The sequence below is a fragment of the Dromaius novaehollandiae genome, chromosome 8 (assembly GCF_036370855.1).
Source record: "Dromaius novaehollandiae isolate bDroNov1 chromosome 8, bDroNov1.hap1, whole genome shotgun sequence".
NCBI lineage: Eukaryota > Metazoa > Chordata > Aves > Casuariiformes > Dromaiidae > Dromaius > Dromaius novaehollandiae.
In genome coordinates, this window is record NC_088105.1 from 23,846,619 (window position 1) to 23,869,792 (window position 23,174).

A 23,174-nucleotide genomic window follows, 5' to 3' on the forward strand; every position below is an offset into this window, starting at 1 on the left:
AGCTGAAAGAGGGAAAAAGAGAACGAGAGCTGTGCGTGATTTAAGACAGGTTCTTACGACATTTACCCTGAATTCTCGCTATGGTTATTGCCATTCCCCCTGTGCAGTACCAGGCAGTACGTGAACATCTCCCCCTCACTTTTTCCACCTACATAGGTCTCCAGATATGCTCATTAATCAATAGGGCTCTAATGCTACTGAGCTAATAAAAACAAAACCTACTGTAATAGACAGGTGTTCAGATTGAGGATCTGATCTTATGCCCCTTGCTCAAGTAAAGTTTATACTGGGAGATATTCTAACAGAGCACTGATCCTGCACCTAGGAAGTGATAAACTGTATTTATTTCATATGGAAGAGGATCAGGAATGAAGAACAGTACCCGAAGTTACCGTGGCCTTTGCAATCACATTTTACCTGTTAAGGGAGAAAACTGCTGTGCCTGTTGCCCAAGGATTTAGCTGCAGTTAGATATCCTGCACTCAGTTCAAGCACGCACTCAATTCCAACCCTCTTGCGAGCTCCTTCAACCTGTTACAGAGCTGCACTCCAAATTGGCAAGGAATTTGTATTTTTAAAAACCCTCCAAAATCCGATTCATGTTTTTAAAAACCCACCCAAAACAAATTTTACTGAAAGGCAAGTAAGGTTATATAAGCCTTGCAAATGTTTTCCAGGCCACAAAGACAGGTTTATAATATTAATAGTTTTCAGCTGGTCATCTTCCTTGTGTGCTTTGGCCCACAGCTGGGAGCAGAATCAGTGAGTCACAATGCAGGAGTGTAACGAAAATGTTTCTCTGTATCATGTTTGACTGGTGTTACTTATGGCTGTAAAATTGTGAGTGATTGGGAAAATGCAACATCTTCAGAGGATCAACGTCTGTTCCCATCGACACCAGACAAGAAAGCCAGAATAACATGTCTTGAACACAGTGGTCTGAGGTTACTGCTCTGGTACATGTGTTACATAATCAGAGTATTAGCACATACAATGCTCACCTCCATTTTTATCTGTGTTCACCTTTTCACTCTCCACAAGCAAGTTATTTTTTATGTATCAGAATTTCTATAGGATAGATATGTGCACCAAATATATTGCACATGAAAAACATAAAAAAGTGCTAACTAACATTTCTCCAGAGCTAGCCTGGAACCCAAGAATCATAGTTAATCAAACTCATTACCAATAGATTGCAGACAAATAGGTGGCAAGAGGTCAGTTTTTAAATTTGACTTTTTATTTTAGTGAGGATGAGCATTCAGAAGAGCCCAAGGTAATGAAGTACTACAATGCTGTAATTCCTTCAATGTTTCAAGCTTTCAAGCTTCAAGGGCTTTGGTGCTATGTGAGCAGCCTGTTATCAGCTGCTCAGATACCAGTGGCTGCTCTGTCAAATGTCAGGTTCTGCTCGTCCCTGCGACACAGTACAAAGTCTTGGTTCTTTGTGCCCTGCAAAGTCTTGGAGGAGAGGGGCGGATTCTCGGGGCGGAAGGAACGGTGATCAGGCGCTGCAGTATGAGGAGCGGCCACGCAAGGGCCAAGGTATTCATAACAACGTAGGCAGTGCATTTGCTATCAGAGATTACAATACCACCACGTATCAAAAACAGATTGAATCCGGTCTGCATAAAATCACTGCTCACCAAAATATATACAGTTTGTGTGCTTCTGCACATACTAAAATATTTTTGTTATTAAGACTCTGAATTAACATTGTAATTGTCTGCAAACCCTATATCCAAATTCTATGTGACTAGATCATTATATATTAGATTATTTAATATAAGGATTCCACCAAATAGTTAAAAAAAATTCTTTTTTTCCCCCAAAGAGTTTGACTGTGTTCAGCCTCAGTCTGTGTTATTATTTGAGAACTACAAAACATAACTGCAGTCAGATATCTTTGGAAGGGAAACTGTGGTCATATTTTTCCCCCCTACCACTTTATAGAAACAGAAATATTTGAATAATACACATTTGGTAGCATAGAACTTTTTTTAAGCTTCTTTTTCTTGCCTATTGTCATTTAGCCTTTGCGTGGCTATAGCCCTGAGAACAGTCTGAGTCTGATTTTATAAAAACTGATCTTCGCCTCTTTCTTTGACTGCATTTAGCTGTTTTGGAAATAAGGAAGGAAACATGCCTATTACAGCTGGAGAAGTTAACATACCTAAATGGCACTTTTATAAAGGGAAGGTTGTAATAAGTCATGTGATTTAGAGTAGAGGCAGCACAGTGTGCAATGGGAGCAATTTTCTGCCCCTCAAACAGCACTTCAGGTGATGTTGTTCATCTTTCTGTGACTTGCTGTGTCAAAGCATGCCCAGAGCAGAGGTGTTCAGGGACCCGACGAGCCGTAAGTGTCCAGCTGAAAAACCTGGGAGATATCCCAGGGCGCAAAGAGTTCACTTTTTCAGTTGCTCTGATTTACTTCAGAATGCACCTTTGGGGAATTTATGTCTTCCATTCCTTTAGTTTCCCATTTCCTTTCTTGTCATCTTTAAAAATCCATTAAAGATCACAGAGACAGTTTCTACGAGCTTCCCTTTCGGAGGGGTTGTGGAGCTTTATAAAGTGTGCAGTTTCAGAGGTGAACTGACTGCTTTACTCTCTGCACCTTGATGTTGTTAGGACAACATTTTAATTATACGTTGCAGCCACAGACCGAGGAAACATGCCGAATCCAACAGGGAAACAAACAATTTTTACTCACGAGGACTTCATGACGACGAGCTAACCAGTCCTATTTAGAGGGAACAGGGGAATACTAATATGCAAAAATGAAATGTGGGTTTGGTTTCTCAAAGGGTTTTTTTTTTCAGATTTAAAATTGTAGCAGTTACATGCTTGCCAAAAGCAATTATTAGGTTTTTAATGTGTTGCTAAAATAAAAAAGAAAGTTAGTTCCTTTAATAATTGACATATGACCACCTGCAGTATTCCAACTCATATTTCTATTTTTTACCCAAAATACTTTGTTGGTCATATATGATCATTGGTATTTCACCTATTTTATAACATTCTTACACATTTCCCTACAGTAAAGTAAGTTTAGATTAAAATGCCACACCACCCAAGCTATTGCTATTATTAATTTAGATTTGTCTATCATTGTGTATGGTTGCTGCTTTGCTCTAGGTATTATAATAACTGTAGCCTGCTTGTCATTTCCTGCTAACACTGCCTCACCTATAAAACTGCAGGAGTTTTATTTCAGCTTCCCCAGTTTCTACCATCAGCTTACCTATTACAGTAGTATAAAAGAACATTTCTCAGATGCATTAATAGATATTTTTATCATATTGCAAATGCATTCAGACAATTGCTGCATATTTGCACTAAAACAAATGGAATAATTCCCTGTATCTGTTCATGTGTGGAAAATCTCCTTCCCCGTTCAAATTATGGCCAATCTCTGTTTGTGCAGCAGTGGAAGGGAATGCTCCCATATACAGTCAGAGTTATTTGGAGTTGATATATGTATTGCTTCATGTGCATATGCATGGGTATATCTGTGTTCATACATGTATTTAAAAGAAAGTGCATCTTTTCCAAAGCACTTCCATTAACAGAAAACCTACGGTTTGAGATGCAAAATTTTAAAAGAAATAGCAGGTCAGTTAATTTGGACATGGACTAATTTTAAGGTAGCAAAAGCAGCACAGCATTAACATGAGATCTTAATTACAGAAACTGTCTGTGATTCTCCCCTGCACCAATTATTCTAACTGGGGAGAAGTAGTCAGATTAGCAAGACTGCCAAAGAAAATGGCTGTATGAGGGGACCAGCCATAGGTCACAAGCTCAGCGTGTTTTGGGGCTGCCCAGCTTTGGCCTCCTGTTATTTTGAAACGAATAAAAATATTTTGAAACATTTTCTGTTGCTAGAAATCTACAAGAGCAGATACTGCAGAAAGGGCAGTTTTACTCACATTAAAAAAAAGGTCTAACGCTAATAACCATATGCTTCGGCAGCAGGGTGCTGAGAGGGGCTCCCATCCCCCTGCGGCTCTGAGCAGGGCCCCCACGCAGTAGGGAGAGCACCTGTACCTGCTAGGAGAGAGTTTGCCTCCCCGCTAGCACTTGCAATCCAGTCTAGGGGAAGATGCAATACGTGAATTTATTAACCAAGAGGAGGTGGGGAACGAGCAATGAAAACGATAAAAAGAACATGTGTTAACCTATGTGCATATCTTGATGGTTCCCAGTTTAGCTGTATGCGCTAAATTAGACCATTAAACACTGTAAAACAAATGGCGTATTGAAATGCTATCACAGCCTTGTAATTTATACTATGTTATGAAGGGTAAGGTAAGTTTCTCGTAGCAAATAGCATCTCTTTGGATGACTAGTCTCTAACAGTATATTTTCACATAATTAAAGTGGACATAGTTTAGAAAAATGAAAAGGCTAGAATACAAGGCACAGCTGCAAATAATATTAAATGGCATTATCAATAACAGAGATCCCAGGGTTTGCATATTAATTGTACGAAGGTGCTAATTTGAGTGTTTTAAGCTTGCACTCACAAGCTTGTTTACATGCTTTGCTCCACCTGGACCTGTTTGGAGGTTTGTCAAAAACCTAACAAGCAGAAAAAGATTGCATTTGAAAATACACATACATGTTTAATTAAGCCAGGGCCACCGAACATTCCTCAATATATTTAGCTGTTGAGATTTAAGCACCACCAGAGCATCAGGCATTATCACCTTTTGAAGTACTGCAGAATCTTTAATATTTAAAGCACAAAGCAGACTTTAATATAAAATTCTAGCAGACCACAGAAGATTAAAGACGCATTATAAATGTGACAGTTTGTAAATGGAACACCAGTATTAAAGGGAACCCCCTTGATATTTTATAGCATATTTTTCAGGTGTATACTAAATTATAAATACAATTAAATAGCAGTAATTATTCTCTGGGAGGGGATGGCAATTTAACTGTTCTAAAAAATAGTGATTAACTATAATGTAGGAAAGTGGTAATGTGTGTTTTACCACACTGTTCTTGCAGCCAAACTTCACGCAGAAGCAGAGTCTTAGGCTAATTTAAAACCACCCCAGGGCCTTACATCCACAGGCACAATGTCTTCTCTTCTATGAAGCAGGGATCAGCGAGGGTTGCTTATTTGGTGTCCAAACCTCTTGGCTTTTGCTTAAATTCTACAGCTGTTCTCCATTACTGTAGATGCCTGCTGCTGCAGACTGCACGGGAGGGAGGGCAGCAGGGAGACTGCAGAAGAATTAGATTGCTACATCCTGGAGAATTTTAATCCTGAATTAAGATGGACCAGTGTTGGCTCTTCATGGTCATGAAGGAATTTTGAAAGCCAGGGAGCTAACCGTACTATATACTGAATTAACTTTGTAATATATGTGTCTCCAGATCAACAGGACTCACATATAATAGGTTGCACCAGTCCTTTAATCCCCCGCGGTCAGAATTTCCCCATTTCTTTTACTCAGCTTTGTTTCTCTGCAGACATATAGACCCATGAGTGTGAAGGTAACCATTACAAGAGAGGAAGAACTCTGATGGACAGGATTTGGAGGAGGATCTCTGCTTGCCATCTCTTTTTGGGAGCTGAGGTAGGTCCTCAAAAATCAGAGCTGAGCTCTCCTTTGAGAGCGCAGGCTGATGACTGACCATTCATCAGTGCAGTGGACCGGGCAGAGCACGGATCTGTTCTCTCCAAGGCAGCTGGAATTTTAGTGCAGGCCTGCCAGAAGGAGGACCACATTTGGGAGTGACTCTCAGGACTGAAACTCAGGTGGCTTTTTTCTGTCCTTGGCCTTCTGCCTTGGCCCTAGACCCACTTCCCTTTAGGAAACAAATGACAGAGGCAGCCCTTATCACTTTCATCTGTCACACTGCAAAATTGTTTGGGATTTTCTTTTAGGAGACCTTTGGACTAGGACTATTAATATTTAGCAGTTTTCATCTTTGAAGAGCAGGTTTCATTTTGAAGGCCATCTGCATCCAGGCATTAACACCCTTGTGAGGCAGCAAACCCTGAGCATTGCACCTTTTGTGAAACTCTCCACAGACTGAGACATGGACTCAAGACTACGGAGGGAGATGCTTGCAAAAGCCACGGTTCCTGGATCACATTTCTCTGAGAAAATCTCTCTTACTCACCCACTTTCCTGCTTATGATTCTGTCTTTTCCACCATCTTCTCCTGAAGTCAGTCATTTGTGGCAGCCAGGCCGCAACGTTCAGGCTAGGAGGGCCCGTGTCCAGATGTCCTTTAAACTCCCTTGGCCAGCTCTGATGGTAGCAATGGCAGCTGTTTTAAGGGGCACAATCTATATGGGATGTAAGAGCAGAAGAAAGGTAAAAAAGGATTTTAAAAGCACAGAAATCAAACAATTTAGCATGAGTATTAAGCTCTTTGGTGCTAGGCCACAGAACTCCAAGGTCTCAGTGCTTGCATAGCTGAAATAGTTCTCAAGTCTCCCGAGTGGCAGGCATACCAGTGTATTAAGGGCCTTTCTAATATTCCAGCACAAAAGCTTAGCATATTATTTTCACTTTCATTATCAAAAAAAGGAAAATATAGCTAATGTTATTCAACAGAGTGCTTTAAAACAGAATTCTCAAATACAAAATATAAAGAGTTCTTAGTTATATTATTCATTGCAGAAATAAAAAATAAATTATACATAGTCTCCTAATAGAGAGAGATTAAAATGGATAAATAATGAAAAGATTACAATAGCTGTATTTCTCAGGGTCTAGTTTATATTGTTAACCTAAGTACTGTACACTAGACATGATTAGGCACACTACTCTTATTAAAAATGCAGTGCATCTGCTATTCATAAAAGCAATACCCAGGTCATGTTTTCCCCGAGACTTTGTAGGCGCCAGATTGCACACGTTCTGCGTGTTAGCACAGGCACGTGAGATCATGCCTCACATTTACATGAAATTCTTTCTATGCAAAGATGTCAAAATCATATGGAAAAGGAATTTATGTGCTAGAGAAATGGGAGAGTTGCTAAGGAGATGGTTCAGCTGTTAAATGAATTTTAGTTTTGTTGAAAAACTTACTTTTCCATGCACTATACACAATAACATCTCCCTTCTGCTGTGGGACGCAGGTTCTCTGGAACCAAGGATGGCTCTCCAAAGATTTTCAAGAATTAAAAAAAAATATATATATATCTTTCCATTAGTACTAAATCCAAGATTTTATAAACTTTGCAAAAAACACAGAGCACAAAAAGCACTGCACCATATGGCAGTCACGCCGTTCACCAGCCCTGCGCTGGCAATCGGGGGTCTTTCACCTCTGCCCAGCAATTCCAACCTGGGAAAAATGCGCAACCAAGTTTCACTCAAACCTGCAACATACATTCAAAAGAAAATTTTAAGGAAAATCTGTTTCATTGGAAGTGCAGCCCACTCCTCCCCGGGTCTGGCCTTGCGCCCTGACGTTGGCTGCCCTCGGGCCGAGCTGGTGGGGAGCAGCCTGCACTCCCCAGCCAGGGCGAGCTCCTGCGCCAGGGTGCCTGGGGGCTCCTATGGGGAAGCCTAGCAAGTCTCCAGACCCTCAACACCTCCCTGGCTTCACAGGGTGATTTTGCCTGTCTGACCAGTCAGCCCAGCCTCTCACTGACCCAGGGCACCAATTTTATTTTGCCCCTCGCCTTAGCTCATACAGGGTTTGGAAACTGTTGAACAAAGCCAGCACCAGTGCAGATGTTCCTGAGTATGCTCACAGAGAAAAGGCTTCCCCAGTGAACGTTTCAGTCTTTAATGATTGAAATTATTATCTTAATCTGCTTGTTAAACCAGTATTTAAATGGCTAGAAAGTGTTTTATAATCTCCAGCGCAAGGGCCTGAATCTGTTGATATCATAAGTGTCATCAACATTCAGCAGTGTGGCAGCTGCCACCAAGCAGTTCAGAAAGGCTTATTTAATTGATACTTTCTATTTCAAATACAATTTGCAGTTGGCGTGTGGTGAGAAATGCATCTCACCATGCAAATTTTCATGATGCTACAGGAAAAAAAAAAAAAAGGGTGCTGGTTTTCTTTTGTGAAAAAGCTTGAAATGTAGTCTAAAAAGCAGAGTATTCAACTCCTTATGTGAAAGCTGCATCTGTTTAAATCAACTAATACCAAATCCCAGATTATTTATTTCTGTATATAAAAAAGCATGTATGATGATACTGAGAAAGCTGTGTACAATTTTTGGAAATGGGAGAAGAGGCTGTGTTTAGCCATATAGGGTTTAAACTAGTGATTGCAATTCAAGGCTGAGCCAGGAATATGATTCAGGTTGGATGGCTCCGAAATCCTCCAAGCTTTCTAAGGAGATTTTTGCTAGAATAACACAAATCTCACAAGAATAGCTGATCTCACAACATTTTCACCATTGAAGGTCAGGAGATTTTAGCAGATAACACTCCTATGACTTTTTCCATGTAGTTTAATTAAAGAACCTGAGGGTAGGCAAAACTATTTGACCACCTGATCTGACATCTTTTATATCACAGACAATTACATCTTACCCAGCTGCCCTTCACCAAGCCTAATAACTTGCATTTGGCTAAGCCATAACACTTCTTTTCGTTCCTTTAAGAGACCTTTCCTCCGAACTGCACCTTTATGTTTCCAAGGAATATGTCTGCCTGCAGGGGCAAGTGCCACGTTGCAAGACAGAGCTTTGACTAGAAACACACAGACATATGCACAGTGCTCAGCTATCTAGATGCGACTTTATTTTGGTCTGCTCTTTTAATCTATGCTAAAGAAAAGCCCTTTTGGATTTGAAAATACGTAGCTAATTTTTATGGCCGCAGAGCTGAACCATTTCTGTCTCATCTCTCACAAGAATAGCTCATGGATTTCAGCAGTGCAGAGGCTGAGCCCTAGCCCCGGTTCAGCCTCCAAACACTGGCTTAAGGTTAGATCCCGTGCTGAACACCTCCTCCTCGGCCCCTCTCTAATCAAAATCCAGAGTGAAACCCTGCCGTTGACAAAAAGAAAGTTTTTATTATACGCAAATTCTTCTACCACAGCAGGCCTGAGTGGGGCCAGGATTTTTCCCCAGTGCTTCTCTCATTGCTTTCTCAAGACAAAAGGTAAATATGTGAATAAAATAACTCTCCCTCTTTGCCTTTTTAATTGTCACTGTCAGTCTGAACCGGCCTCCAAGCTCTCTGTAAGTCGGGCTGAGCCGCGGCCCTGGCCCGGTCGGAGCTCTCGCCGGACGGGGGGAAGGCGAGCCGCGCGAGGGGAGCGCGGCGCGGGGCCCCGCAGCGGGGCCGAGCGGGGACAGGCAGCCCCCGCCGGGCCTGCCGGCGACGAGGCTCCTCTGCACGTACCTCACCCCGGCAAACGGCGCGGGATGAGGCGTCGGGACCTCCCCAGGAGGCGACGTCTCTGAGCACTGCACAGAGCCCTGCCGCGGTTGCGCCCATCCGGACGGCGAGCGAGCCAAGGTGAGCAGGGCCGGCTGGAGGCTGTGCCCAAGGCACACCGACATCTCCCCTGGGGACAGCGACAGGCCTGTAAACCCTTGGGCCTGATGACGAACCCACCTTTGCTTTAAACATCCGTTTTGGGGAGCAGGTGTAAACCACGAGCTCAGACTCGAGCTCCCGTGCCATCTCCTCACGGACGCCACTTGGAAACGCTCTGCCTGGCGCTTCCCCTCCTCGCTTAGCAGACAATGCGGTGGCTGAAATCCTTTCTAATTCGAACATCGCTGAATGCTCGTAGAGACACAACAGAGCGCCTCTGCTCCCCCTCCCCCTTCCCCTTCCCCTATCTTGGGTGAGCACATACTTAGATCCCCCAAGCACAGTGATAATTTCTCCTTACCAGCAGAGCCAGTCATTATTTATTATATCACTCTCTCACTTTTTCAGTCTCTCCTAGTGGGAACATTGCAGTGGCTGCTGGCTAGAAAATTAGCCAAGGGAACTTCTTCTGTTGGTCTCTTTCCTCATTATACTAGTAAAAAAAATTTAACTGTGACATTCTCGCTCTCTCTGTATATATATATCAACACAGGTTGGAAGCACACTGTAGGGGCTAATAGTGAGTAATTTAACTGTGGCTCTCTCACACGTTTTACCCTCATTCTTCCTCCAGAGTAGCAGCAGCAGAACAGTATGTTCATGTATTGTTGCTCCACATTATAAGCAGAGCTTGCAAGTTTATGTCTAATCTCACTCTTTCCACTGGGTTGTTTTTTCATGTGGATGTGATGTAATTTCTTCTAGTGTCAAGGGGCTGCCATAAATGACAGAGATATTCAGGTAATCCTTAAAGAAAAGGTTGGGTTTTTATCCCCTAAAAAAAGGTGTCTTAAAAAAAAAAAAAAGCAGGGGAACCTTTGACTGGAAGAAAGTTCTCTGCACACGTACACACTGTCAGTGATACGCTGCTAAAGGCTATGTCCATACGAGGCCAGAGATGTAATTCTCTTAAATTAGGAACAGATTGATCTATGCAGATATCACTGGGGACAGAATTCATATTGTTCACTACCCAGACAGGGGAAATCTGAAGCATAAATTAGAGGAACACTTTTCCTATCTCCCCTCAGGTGTCCCACACCATAGCTAAGGCCAAGGAACCGATCTGATGTAATTTCAAGAAAATTAGTAAAAGGGAGTTCTGTGTCCAACCATTCAAAAGAGCTCTTTGCACAATCAACACTATTTTGATGCATTGGGATATGTGTGCCAAGTGTATACATTCATATCCACAGGGGGAAAGTCCACACTTTATTTGTGGAAAAAAGAAAAAAAGGATTGAGTAATTTTCTGGAACAATGACGCCTTTCAGAATGATCCTATCATAACAAATTGTATGACTCTCCACCAAATCATTTCTAAAAACAAACACAAAGTGGAGTTGCAAATCACAGAAAGCATCACATTTTTGATCCAGGCACAAATTTTTGGACAACTTTGGATGTCAATATCCCTGATTTTGACCTGAATCCATCATATATAAATATCCTGCTAGGAATATAGGCATAGTATAATTTTGTGGCTTATGGTAAGGATTATAAACAGATAATTCTGCTCAAATATTTTGCAGAAAGAGCAAAACTTGAGGTTAGGGGTTAAAACAAATACAGAAATGAATTCACTTTCTCTTTTCACTCAAACTAGCTGTATAGCAGTGATGAATCACTGACTACAGCTGTGCAACTCTCTGTCTATACCAGGTGCTTTCCAATTTTTTATTTCTTAAATCAGTCTGTTGGTCTTGATTAGAGCTGTCATCAGTAGAGAGCAGCCCTTGCACCCAGAAACTGTGGACAGTGACTCTGAGTGTCTCCAGTGGCACCAGGGGCAAGGGCTGCCCAGCCAAGCTCTCCTTGCCTGGCTGCTCCGTGCCCGCTGCTCACGCTCCCCCGCGCGTTTAGCCGCCTTGCATGGTATCGCAGCGCAGAGTTGGCGGGGGAACTTCACGTACGTAGCAGCGCAGATGTCAGTGCTGGCTGCTGCCCAAAGGGAAGGAGGAAGAGGACAGTAAACAAAGACCTCGGCGTCCTCCACTTTGGAACGCCTGCCGTAACTTTTACTCTCTTCACTTTGAATTATAGTGGCAGTGCTTTGAGCAACTGCATCTGAAGTACTCCAGCAACATCACACTCTTGTTCCACCACCACTCTGATGACCACCAGTGTAATTCAAAGAGAAAGAGTAAAAACTCACCTCTAGGTATAAAAAAAGAGAGAGAGTTTATTCTCCGCCAGAAGAAACAATAGTACCAGAATTATGGCAGTTTCTACCCTGAACTGTAAAACTAATGCTTTCTGTTAGCCAGTGAATAAAACTATCCTTTTTCAGAAAAAACATCTTTAACACTTGTAATATTATCTTCCACTAGATACTGAATACACTGGTTTATTATGTCTAGCATTATTTTTTTTTATCATGGAAAAGGTCACGGAGGAAAAAAAAGTAAGGTATTTTTGGCTGCTTATTGAAAAGGATGGGGAAAGAAGAAGCTTTTATATTTGCATTGCTAATTAGCAGAAAGCACACAGATAATACAGTGATCAGTACTGTACACATATTTTGAGAGAAGAATAAACACTGCATTGTATCTGAATATGCAACTGCACCATTTGGGTAGTTCATGTTGCATCCAGGCTCTTCCATGAGGCTCTACAAATGACCAAGCTGAAAACCCCTGATGGCAGGCTGGGGGGACAGTTGCGGGGTATGATTTGTTTACCCTGGAAAGGGCAACGCGGGCACAGAGCTTGCTTTTCAATGTCATTTTGGTGTTTTCTTCACCCCCAAACAAATTTAACGGCTGGGCTGGCTGAGGAGAGGGAATTTAAGAGACTTGTCCAAGGTCACCCTAAGGAACAAGCAAGTCAAGTCACTTACTCAAGGGCACTGAGTGTTTTGGTGGCCCAACCTAGCTCCCTCTTGCTTCGGGTCGTTTGCACCAACCTCTGCCCCCTCACCACCCAGCCTTCCCCACAGCAGCAGCAGAGTGCAAAGTTCATGGCAAAGCCAGTGAAGTACCCTGCACCATGCATACATCTACTTCATAAGACAAGAATAGTTCCTTAAACCTTTGTTCACGGCAGATGTTTTCCTGGTCTGATTTTTTTTTCTACATGTCACTGTATATCCACAGATTATTTCTTGAAGTACATCCTAGTGCTTGGATATATGTGAAAAGCTTTACAAGAAGAACTCAGCTCGGAAAATCTGAGCTCAAACCTGAAGGATATATTTAAGAAGCTGGGATGGCACAGGATATGATATAGCTCCAAATAAACACTCATCTCAAAGAGATCATTTCATTAAGAAAATGTGATAACTCTTGACCAGGCTTGCCTCTTCATGGGCACTACAGCTCAAACTGGAGATGCTTGTAGAGGAAAAGGCTGTGCCCTCTGCCCAGGGCTCTGCGTGCCTCTGCACCCTCTCCCCCAATGCTGCACAGTGCAGATTACCAGAAAGGAGTACTCAGTATATCCGTATATGTATTTTCATACATTTTCCAGATCTGTGTCCCTTCCAGCCTGCACCATCAAGAACGGGAACTGTCAATGACTTGCAAGTGGTGTTTGTCACAGCCCCAGTTCCCAGAGCATTAACTAGGCAAGTAACTCCTGGCCAGGAATGTATTCTCCTTCTAGGAAAAGAGGCATACTGGACTTTCAAAGCAGAGCTGCACATTATACAGCCAGAACCACTATGGTGTTTCTGTCCCCCACCCCCACCCCGAACATATTAAATTGAAGGTGAAGTCAGCATTTCTGACCATACACACATATGGCCTCAACAACAGCAAATACCTTTGTGTTGCCCTCACCCCAGGTACTCTCTCTTTCTGGGTGAGTCCATGAAGTCAACTTTGTGGAGATCTCTTCTCTAACTCCCATTGGTTTTATTATCTGAACATAAAGAGTTTACATTCAGCAATTTTTTGAGAGTTTAACCAACAAACCCACTGTTTCTGAACTGAATGGCTCTCCATTTGCCTGTTAAGTGACATGTTGAGTACCTACACAGTAATGGAGCACCCATGCACAGTCCTGCATTGGCACTCTCTACAGAGGTCTGATCTCCAGATTGTCAAGTTCAAACTAGTAGAAACTTCCTCTCTACTCCATCCTTTCCCTGGTAAGCTATGCGGCAAGGTGTTATACTGTAGGTCAACCTGACACAAAATCATTTCCATGACGGCCAAGCTGTTTGGGTATATGACACTAGCTCTGATGCCAGCTAGTTTTGCCTGATCTTCCACTGAGCTGACCGGTTTTCTGCTCAGCTGGATTCATCCGTGAGCATGGCTACATGCATACTGAGGAAAACTCCCCCTCCCTCATCTGGATCCATGCATTTGGGAAGTCATATTCCTGAGTTAACACCTTCAGTCCTCACCCAATGATTTCAGCCAGATTAGCTAACACATGATTTACCCATAGGAAGATGACCATTATCCACTTTCCTTCCCCAAAGTTTGGCCACAGAGCTCTCTTCAAAATCTGGACTCCAACAATTCGCTGCATAAATGTTACTTACACTGGAGAGAAAATAACTGAGCTCTGCTGCTAGCAGGTCTGTTCATTTATCGTCACCTTGCAACCACGTGTGCAATGAGCACCATTTGGAGGCAGTTCACTGTATCCCATAAAATCTCAATAACTGACTTTATGCAAACAAAGGACACGGTGACAGAAACCACCTAGCTAGCCTGGGACCAGCATGCAGATCCAGCCTGCATCCCAGCAGTTAAGTTAACTGGCCACTAACCCTCTGCTGAGAGTTGGGGATGCTGCAGGTGTTATCACAGGTCTGGTGGTCAGCTTCAATCAGCTATCAGATGCTCATGTCTCATTACATCAGTGCTGGGTGATTAGAAGCCTTTCTATGAGTAGTAGTGTAATTTGTATATTTAATTCACCTATTTTTTTAAAAAAACAAAGGGACTATTAAATATTGTCAAGTCCCTGCATGAAAAGACAGCTTCAACATTTCTTCTTATTAATTTGTTCTCTGGCTCTAATCAGATCCTTGTCACCAAGGCCTTCTGTCTAATCAGGACAATGGAGGCCATCTGAAGCCAGTTCAAATACAGTCATAAACAAATACTTGTATTAATGTTAAACACGTAGCAGTTTCAAGAGCATGTATTTTTTGTACAGAGATCACATTATTCTTTGAAGAGCCAATAGGGCTTTTGTTCTGAGCTCCTTTTAAACCATCTGGATATTAACTTTTCTACTACTGCAAGCCTCTGAGCAACTTCCAGCAATATTCTCCAAACAGGCATCTGCATAAAACATGTCATTCTAAGACCTTGGGTAGACAGCTAAGGAGTTTTACCTTGTGTATATTAGCAACCCAAGTGTTCAAATACCATGATGGGCCCGAAAGAACCTATGACTGGCTTCCTGGCACTAAAGAGCCCTGTTACTTTATTGGTAGTATGATCAAGAGAAATGTTATATGTTGCTCAGAGAAAGAGTTACATGCTTTGTGAAAGTGAATGCGAGATGAATGGAGAGCAGCAAACCATCTTGTCCCAGCTCCGTATCTCCCCCTTTAGCTGTCTGTGGTTGCAGCCTTCCTGCTTGTACAAGTTCCTTTTGGTCCCCATGAGGACAGTCAGATGGTCGTTAGCAATTAGCCCAGGGAGGGAGAGGCTAATCATAGCAATTATCACAGGAGCACCAGGTGAGGAGACTTAGTGTCCAGTAAAGAGAAGACTAATAAAATAATTGTTGGTGAGACAGCACCATGGGATGGATGAATGGACGGACAGACGGATGGACAGACAGACATAGACCTGCTGATTGATTCTACTTGTATCTTTAGTTTCTGTTTTGAAATAAAGAATCTTTTCAAAGCACTTAAAAGGAAAGGAAGGATCAGCCAAATGCTGCTTGAGGCATCCTTATAGGGGCAGCAGGGAAAAGGAGAATGCACATACAGTCAACAGCATCAGCCTCAGCATCTTTCCTCACAGCTCTCAGTTAGTAGTAGCCTTATTCTCCTCTGATCCCTCAGTGCCCTGCCAGCAAAGCCTCTGTAGAGACGCCCTGAATTGCTACATTGCCACACTTAGCAATGTTCACCAACATTTTAATCATTATAAGGTCCTCATGGGGTCTTACTTGGAGCACAATGCCTCACCTAGCTCGCATTTTCTTCCCAGTAGCTCAAGGTTCCTACATAGAAACAACTGTAAATCAAGTGCACCTCTATCCCCTTGTGCCCTGGATTCAAACTGTATTACACTGACACATGCTCGAGTGACAGAATAACACACCTGATCACAGTAGATCACATTACAACAAGGTTGTTCACCATACTCATCAACCTCATTTTTGCAACAATCATTTGTCTCTACGGGCCTTAGAGCAGTGCTTAAATCAGACTTCAGGACATTCTGAAGTGAAGAGCACAGCTTCACATTTCAGCAAGGCAAAGCCTAGTAGAGGCCTTCTCTACTAGCTATTCTTTCACTACTTTGCATCCATGACTTGAATTTTTACCCCAAAAGCCCACTGTGACAGTACATGTCTGCACTCCAACAACCACTCAAAGCAGCCATATATAAATCAAACAATTAAAACAATAAAGTCACACCAACTACAAATGTCTATGTATGTCATAGCTTAAATGTACAACTACTTACCAAGACTTGTTTGGTGTTGCTTTACACCAGATCTTCTTGCTGAAAGGCAAGACCTGTAAGCATTTTGGCTGGTTCCCTCTTTTGCCTGTAGGAATTCAAACGCAGACCTCTGCCGGGCATGCCCTTCATAGACGGCAGGCTATGTGGAGTGGGGCTATGCAGAGAACATGCCCAGTCCCTTCTGCCAAAGCCATTCCACTTCACAGGAAGCCAAAATTCGTTTTACCAGATGCTGGGACCACAGGCACTGCAGCCCAGTGGTTTGTCCACTTACCTAAAGACAAGACCTATCTTACGGTCCCAGCTCCAAGGCCATCACTGAACTTCTGCTTCACATGAACTGCACAGATGGCCCCTGTAGCAGGAAGCAGAACTGAAAAGTGAAGCTACCCTATGAAAGGGGCAGAATTAGACTATCCCTTATCCTCCAGTATTTATCTCTTGGTTAGTGTTAGCTGTGTTCAGAGGCATCATTTATGGCATGGGGAGCACCACTTCATAACTCAGGACTTCGGATTGGCAAGATGACAATGGCATTATGATGGCAAGACACTTGCACCTTAGAGCTTGTGCCTAATTTTTCAGTGGGAGCGAGCCTTGCTCCCACTCACTCAGGCAATTTATAGACTCAGGCCTTCCATCCCAGGGCCCTGATCTCTGGCCCGTCCTTTCTCACAGAAACAGAAAACTGGACACTCAGCCAAAACCTCACTTTTTGGGGTGGTATAAATCTTTTGAAAAAACAAACAAACAAACCAACCAACCTTGAGGCTCAGAAAAGACCAGTGAGCCATAAAGACCTAGAGAGAAAGTCCAGGACAAATTAGCTGCACTAAACAGTAGGCCAGCAGTGCAAACCCTTTCAGCTTTCTGCTACTAGTCACAGAAGACAACCAGGGTGCATTTAAACTCCAGCACCTTTCTACATTTTAATAGTAAATGGCCTATATTGAATAGCTGGCAACACATGCACTCTCCTTGTTTTCCTTTCTTGTTAAATGTTCCCTGGCATGGTGACAGGTAAAGCATAATACAGCTTGGCAATATGGCTATTACACAGTGAAACAGCTCCTCCATGCTATGCTAGAATACATATTACTGTGACAAGGGGTTTTATTCTGAATTATCTGCACGTACTAAAAGGCAGTAGGAAATCGGAGTTTAGTGAAAACTACATAAAATTTTGTCACTGCTGAGTGGAAAATTTTAGATGGAAATCACAGAGTGTTGGGCTTATGCATAGCTCCTTCTGGTCAGGGCACCATGGAAGGCAGCTCCAGCCATCACAAATTCACTTGGGGAAGATCGATGGTTATCCAACATTAAACATGTTTCTGTAGCACTGAATTCTTCAGATCACTGGGGAAGTAAGTCATCCACTAATCTGACAGTGCTTGTTCCTAAAAACAATACAGAGAGCTGAAGGGAGCGCTGACATAAAGCTGAAAGATGGACAGATGGAGATCATTTATCCTGTGGCAGAAGAGCTGGGCAGGACTAAAGCTGGGCTGACCCCTAAGCATAGACATGATCAGGTCACACAATTATTTGTTAAATGAACATGTATGTGACTGATGGAGAGTAGAGACCCACAAAGGCCTGGCTCTGTGCTGCTGTTGCTTGGAGAACAGTACACCCCAGAGCCACCGCTGCATCTCGCAGAGGCATTCTCACTTGGCAGCCCTCTGAAATTTGTATTTCAAATTTATGAGATATTTTGTATCCAGAAGCTGCTGTTAAACAAAGGTAGTTGCTGTTAAACAAAGGTCTTACCTGCTTTGTGGGCTGGAGACAAAATTTTAAAGACATTCTGACTGCTACAAGTGGGTGTTGAGAGATGAAGCTGAAGAAAATGACCAAGAAGAGAGCAGAGAAATTTCTGAGCCAGAGGTTTGTTTCTCTCTTATATTATATGGTCAGATAATTGCTTCTTTTCCCAGCCAATGAGGGGTCTTATGGAATGGCCATCACTGTGGTACTAGATGATTTTTTTCTCTTGAAGATTGTATCTATTTAATTTTAAAATGATGAGCTCACACCATGTTTTTGTATTTTTCAGACTGACTTAGAAAAAATCCATGCTCAGATCATTTTTACCATCCCATACACAGTACAGGCCTCAGACAGTGATCTGATAGGGAGTTTTGAAGACCAACAGAAAGGAAGCATCAGACTAAGCAGGTCCAAAGTAAAAAAGACTATGTTGGTGCGTACCCATTCGTTAAGTGAGAAGACTGGTACCTTCATTGTCTCTGCAGTTATCTCTGCTGTAAAGGGATCTCACAGGAAGACAGAAACTGCCTCTCTGATATCCCTAACCTTGGCATAACCCATGACCTCTGTGGGGCAGAGATGCAGGAAGCACTGTCACAAGTAATGTTGAGGAAACAGGTGACCACAATCTTCAGGTGTTGCCTACTGTTGTCCACACAGCAATAATCCCGTTATACAGGATAGCTAGATAATCTGGATAGCCAGAAGTAAATGTTAGGGAGCAAGGATAAATAAATTTAAAAAAAAGGAGTTCTTTGTCATTATTGTTAGATGAGCTCCTAGAGACTCGTAGTAAGTTCCAGAATCAGTGTAACTGTTTCAAAAACAAGGAGCAAGGGGGACCTGCAATTACCTTGGCCATTTCTGTCATCTGCTTCCTACGAGCTCCAAGGACTAGCACAGTCATCCCTTGTCAAATATCAGCCCAGTAGCCTTCGTCCATGCTCCATATTACATGATAGGCACTGACCATATTTTGAAGATAGAAGACTGATTTTATAAATACTCTGTCACCAGGAGAATTATTTCGGAGGCACTTGTTTAATAATGTAGGAAACCAATGATCTTGCAAGATGTTAACATCAGTGCTGTACTTGGCTGAACGGAACAGGTGTTCACATCTTTGTTGCTGCTGTTTCTTGGCTGAAGACAGATGTTTGCAAGGTTAGATAAAAAAGGCAAGAGTGTATGGACATACTAGAATCCGTGGAAGACACTTGCAGCTTCCTCATACTTATGTGGAGACTCAATCTGTATTCCAGGAAGTCCTTTAAATTATAATTGCTGCATGATTACGTATGTGCCAGTACCCTTTCTTAGGAGTTGAGACAAGGAACACACTCTTGACACTTGTATGATGGGGTCTGAAAAGTCCTTGCATGGCAGTAAAAATACAAGTGCATTAGGGAAGAGCAATAAATACCATCAATGCTCTAGTGGATTGGATTTTTGAAGGGTGTTCCTGCCTCAGATGTTAATGGAGTGGCTTAATTTTCCTTGTAATGGTCATAATAAACTCAGGAAAATGTAATTCAAGGATGAGACATGGTATTTGGTGTTGATAAAAGGCTGGGTATTCTTAATGCCTAAAAGGAGATTGTTCAGCAACAGATCAGCTGTGTAAAGATGTGCCCTCTGTGATGCTACCAAGTTCAAAATGATTTGTTGGTAAGTGTCATTTGAGCAAGTTAAAGCTTTACAGTTTACTAAAGGATGTGTTTTGTATTCTGGTCCAAGTACAACTACACTAGAAAATGTTTTCCCTGCATCATCTGAAATACCAAATGTAAGGCAAAATTTTGTTTCAAACTTCCATGAGGAGGCAAATTCTCCCCACTCACAATAATATAGAAAGTATATACTAAATCACCCTTCTGAAAACATCTCATCCACTCTATCATTTCATTCCGATGTTTAGAGCCTTCTATATAAGTAAATCTCTTACTTCTTTCATTACTCTGAGTTTAAGACATGTTCACCTTGAGGATCCCATGGACAAAAGTATTTGGGGGATTGAGAAGTATGACCATGTCCCAGAGGTCCTGGGGCCCTTCTGTTCTCAGAGCTGCCCCATCAGCCAGTCCCACTGAGACAAATTTCAAAGTATGTCTCCTCCCATGATGGCAGGACCTGTGGCTGAGGTGTGTTCAGGCATGATCAGATTTTTTTCCAGGCATAGGAAATATGCTGGGGTCAGTCTTCAGCCCTAGCTTCGTCTACCTTTCTTCTTCCCAGCTTTGCTTCCCATACAGAAAACTTTTCTGTCTCTTCTCTGCCTCTGCAGGGAGCCAGTCTCTAGAGAAGTCTCTAGGAGCTCTCCCTGTTCATACTGTGGAAACAGAGGCTTTAATCACTGTGCTGCTGGTTACACAGACAGGGGAGGTTAGGTTTTAAACACTAACGTGATAAAGTTGGGGAGAAGTGGGGCAGCAAGAAAGCTAGTGAGAAGTGGGGCAGCAAGAAAGTTGGTAAGGATGATAATGGTCATGTTTGGCTCAAGGTCTTGAGGTGAAGGAGAGCAGAAACTTGACAAGATGCCAAAACAAGTACCTTCATCCATGGCTTTTGTCATCAGAAATAATCCTAAACAGAAAAAGAATCAGTTTCCCCAGGCTTCTGTGGCTCCTACACTGAAACCAAGAGGACCATGATAGCAAGGAAGGAGTTTATTAAAGAGTTCACTCCCTGGGCCAGTAGACACTAGGCAGAAACCAGCTGGAGGGAGCCCAGAGCTGCTCCTAGGCTATCGCAGCGGCAGAAGCTGTTCATCCTGCCACTGTGCGTACAAGAGAGGTCTGAAGAAATCTCACGGAGGGTTCACTGCTGTAAGATTAACAGGCTTTAAACAATGATTATCTGATAATGCAGCTACTGTGGGAGTAAGCATGTATCATCCAGCCCATGTGCGATCTGATGTGCTCTTAGAAGGATTTGTCATCAGAGGTGCCGTCGAAACGCGAGGTGTAGTTGAGATTCGTTGTTTTGTAGGAGTTACTAAATGATCTGGGAAATTTGGGAAGGAAAGCATTTGTAAAGTTTAAACCTTTTCATAAAGGGAGAATTAAAAGACAGGGATTTTTCAGAGAGAAGTAATTTCTTAAATCTTTAAATCTGCTCTTGCGTTCTGCAATTGTGGACCAATAATTATCCTCCAAATTCACAATATAACACAACTAACAAAATATGGCCCATCAGACTGTATCATCTACCATTGTTTATCTATCTTTGTGTAACATTTTCATCATTTGATCAAATAATAGCAGATTCCACAATATGTCATTCAAGTATCCCCAGTTTATCTATAATGATTTTCCTCTTGTCAGCTCATTTCTTGAACCTTTGCTGAATCTGGTTTCAATGGTACTATAAACAATCATCATTGCATTGTAAAACTGGAAACTCTCCACTAAAATAGTGTTTTGATCTGGGTTGCCATAGTAATAAGTCTGTGCTCCCCTCTTTGGAGGCCTTGTTATATGAAGTATCTGTGATTTGCTCAGAATGGCCCCAGTTCATCTGTCAAAGTGGGTTTTTCCTTTTTTAAAATAATGATCTAGAAAATCCCACAGTGGCAACAAATATTTTACAACCATAACGAGAAACATTGTATCACTCAAGCTTTGTAAATCTATGCCATTATTGCATTAGAATAAATCACTTTCCTTAGGTATATTACTTAGAAATATGCAATTCTAATTTTAGAAAGTGTATTCAATAGGGGGTATTTATTTTTTATGTAAAGAGAATTATTAACTTTGACTTCAAAAATACATCACATGTCAGATTGTGTTTAGAGGCCCTGCAGCAAAAAGAAAAAAAATATAAATTCTTTCTTATTTCTATCAAAATACTCCAAATATCCAGTCACTTTCAGATTTAGTTACTCTATTCTATTCTTAAATGCTGATTTTTATAATGAGATCAGATATTACCATAGGTTTTACAACTGCATGTTCGGATAAATGATATTCAGATTATATACTTGTAAAAATTAGAAGTCCTAAAAATCAATCAATGACACTATGAAAATATATCACTGTACGTTATTTTAAATAAAAATGCTCCAGCCAGTTACAGTAATTTGATACATGAACTATGGTATTTCCTCCTGCAGGAACGAGAGTAAACAAACACTACATCAACAAGCTGGTGACAGACTCTGCAGAAAGAAGTGCGGATGGAGATCATATTTTATCTAAGACAAATGGTTAAGTTGGTTACTCTGTGTAAGTTGCTACCAGCTACAGGATTACTTCATGTAACTCACTGTCAGCTGCTGCCTATAATACCTGCCATGGGAATATTAAAATCGTCAGTGGGAGAAAGTACGGAAAGAATCCATCTGTATTCAATGAATTCTAATTAAAAAGTAATTACCGCACGGTGCGGGATCTGCCAGCTCCAGGCTGCTCCCTTCCCCCCCCCCACACACGATAGTTGGCTCTTTGGTAAACGGGCAGAAAGGCGAGCAGCGGCGCATATGCAGATTTCCTCACATTTTGCCGGTGACTTAATTCTAAGTAGCACCAGATCATGGGAAGTCCTCGGAAATAGTTTTATATCATTTTGCCAAGTGGATCCCCAGAAGACGCTGTGGGGGCAGAGGTGCTACACATCTTCTGTTATAATTGACCTGGGCTTTGAGATTTCTCTGTCATGATGTATCCCAGAACGTTGCATGATGGGAAGAAACTTGTTATTCCTCCAGCAGTGCCAAATGGACAAGATCAAGTAGGCCTGGGACTTGAAAAAACGGAAGAAATATTGACAGTTAAGTAACCACTCCAGTAAATGACAGGCAGGCACAGGAAGCTTGATTTCCTTGGGGTTCAGAGGTAATCTATTAACCTTAAAACATTTCAGTGCAAATTTAATGGATTTTTTTCAAAAAATGCAAAAATACAAGATGCTTAATTGAAATCATTAGGTCTGTGTTGATTTCTTTTTTTCCTTGCAAGTTAATAGTGTGGGGAAAAAACCCACTCATGGATATATGAGCTAGAAGTAACCTAAATTCAACCCAAAATATTTATTCATCAGATTATCAAAATTGTATCTTCAGTGCAGTTCAAGAACATTAAAGGTGTCCTCTGAGAATCTGTCATATTTTATGGTGTTGTGACTGGCATTGAAACACTTGTTTTGCAATTCTTTGGCTAGCAGCTCATCAACAGCCAGGGAAACGCTAGAACAAATCGGTGTTAATACGGTGGGCCAGACTAATTAAGAGCAGAATTTGCCCGTTG